Source organism: Pelobates fuscus, chromosome 12 (genome assembly GCF_036172605.1).
Source record: "Pelobates fuscus isolate aPelFus1 chromosome 12, aPelFus1.pri, whole genome shotgun sequence".
Classification (NCBI taxonomy): domain Eukaryota; kingdom Metazoa; phylum Chordata; class Amphibia; order Anura; family Pelobatidae; genus Pelobates; species Pelobates fuscus.
Window position 1 is genome coordinate 92,408,923 of NC_086328.1, and position 2,500 is coordinate 92,411,422.

Sequence of the window (2,500 nt, forward strand, 5' to 3'; positions counted from 1 at the left end):
CTATTCTCCGAGTTACCTATATTCACAACATGTTGAAAACATTGCAATTCCACCATCAGGAGTATTAGCCATTCATTAAACAAACCTCACTGTCTTGGAAAAGTCTACGGATTGATTGAAAAAAAAAAAAACACTTTTGTTAAAAGACACTTGCCTAGATGGTACCTGGTCCCGACCAGACTGGCCAATATATACCCAGGCACTTCCAGGCTCTGCTGGAGATGCTCTAAAGCAGAAGGCACTATGCTCCACATCTGGTGGGCCTGCACGGCCATCAAAGAATACTGGAGCAAGATAGAAGGGATAATAAAAGGAGCGCTACGCATAGACAATAAGCTCACTCCAGAAACAGCTTTACTATGCATGTCGCTAGATGCCCACAATAAATCACAAGCCAGCCTCATTTTCCATATACTAATGGCAGCAAACCTTTCAATAGCTAGGAAGTGGAAACAAACACAAGCACCTACTAGATCGGACGTCATCCAACAAACAACACTCAATCTGACATATGAGACTGGGACATACCAAGGGATTCACCCATCGAAACATATGATACAGGCCAAGAAAGAATGGGAAGCATACATAGAAAGGGACAAAGGGCTGAACCCCTAAGGTGATAGGGACACGCGTTATCTCCACACAAAGGGAAATATAAGGAAGAAACAAAAAAAAAAAAAAAAAAAAAAAAAAAAAAAAATCAAGAGAAAAACTAGAGGTAGAAGGAGGGACAAGGAAAATACTTAGGTAGGAGTAGTAGACAAACCAAAAAATCAGGAACGAGCGTCTGTATTCAGGAGATGAAGGCGAGGTTTATCGGGTCAGCGGCCCTGGAGAAAGAGAGGCGGGCTACATACCCACTATGTAAATATGTATAGCGAAGTAAGGTACTCCTTCCCCATCTCCCCCTCTCCTAAATCTCCCCCCCGTCCCCCCTTCCTTGGAGAGCACAGGAATAATCAAATGAGAGACAATACACGCAAAAAATTATATGATAAGATACCAATAGCATGTATGAGTACTTTCCGTTTGTGACTTTTGAAATTGTATCACTGTACAAGGACTGTCGCAAGGTACGAGTCTTTTTTACCCACCCCTTCTTTCCTTCTGTATCCCAGTTTGGATTTTCGAACAAGTAAAATAAAAATTGTCAAATTGAAAAAAAAAAAAAGACACTTGCCACCTGCTAACCAATCTCACAGAGGAAGGAACACTTTCCATTTTTATTTTGGAAAATAGAACTCAAGCTTGAATGTTCCATGCATCTGATAATTACAGAGGTAACTTAGCCAGGAGTCAACGCATCACAAGTTGGAATGTTGGAATCAATCCACTGGGATACATTCTGTTGAATTTCAATTATCTCCTAGATACATATATTCACAACATGCTGAAGATATTGCAATTCAGCTTTTGGAATGCCCATATGCGCCACTTATTAAACAAACCTCACTGTCCTGAAAATATCTATGGATCGACCAGGAACACTTTCCATTTTTATTTTGGAAAATAGAACTCAAGCTTGAATGTTCCATGCATCTGATAATTACAGAGGTAACTTAGCCAGGAGTCAACGCATCACAAGTTGGAATGTTGGAATCAATCCACTGGGATACATTCTGTTGAATTTCAATTATCTCCTAGATACATATATTCACAACATGCTGAAGATATTGCAATTCAGCTTTTGGAATGCCCATATGCGCCACTTATTAAACAAACCTCACTGTCCTGAAAATATCTATGGATCGACCAGGAACACTTTCCATTTTTATTTTGGAAAATAGAACTCAAGCTTGAATGTTCCATGCATCTGATAATTACAGAGGTAACTTAGCCAGGAGTCAACGCATCACAAGTTGGAATGTTGGAATCAATCCACTGGGATACATTCTGTTGAATTTCAATTATCTCCTAGATACATATATTCACAACATGCTGAAGATATTGCAATTCAGCCTTTGGAATGCCCATATGCGCCACTTATTAAACAAACCTCACTGTCCTGAAAATATCTATGGATTGACCTGTCCGGCACGGTGGTCTCAAGGCTACGTTCGGGTTGTACGCCTCTGTGGCGGCCAGTGTTTGGTTTCTGCTATCGGCGGTCATTTTTATTTGAAACGCTAAGTTTTGAACTGTGCGCATCAAGAGATGCCAGCTACCTCCTTGCTTATCTTTGCCTTTCATCAAGTGGATTTTGAAGAGGAAAACCGACTTTTCGTGCTCATTGCCTCTCAATTACTAATCTCATACAAAAAAGACGCATTCATGTGTTTTCTTTCAAGACGTGCAAGAGAAAAATGCAGATCTTCTAAATTCTACACTATGGACTAAAAAGACATAGCTATTGGGCTGCCTTCCTTGTTAGTAGAGCTGAGGGACTAAAGTAGGATATGACAGAAGTTCCATTTGTCGCTCTCCAAGCTGTCTGCGATAGCCGGCGCTCACTTGCCGGTCAAGCACAAGCCAGTCAGGATGGCCGAGCGGTCTAAGGCGC

General features: G+C 41.0%; 1 non-coding gene across 1 annotated transcript in view; it reads left to right on the forward strand.

Moving 5' to 3' along the window:
* Window positions 1–2,472: 2,472 nt before the first annotated feature.
* TRNAL-CAG (transfer RNA leucine (anticodon CAG)) overlaps window positions 2,473–2,500 on the forward strand; it is an 83-nt gene continuing 55 nt past the window's right edge. Inside the window, exon 1 of the tRNA in view lies at window positions 2,473–2,500. This exon is cut by the window's right edge and continues 55 nt beyond it. This is a non-coding gene — a tRNA (tRNA-Leu).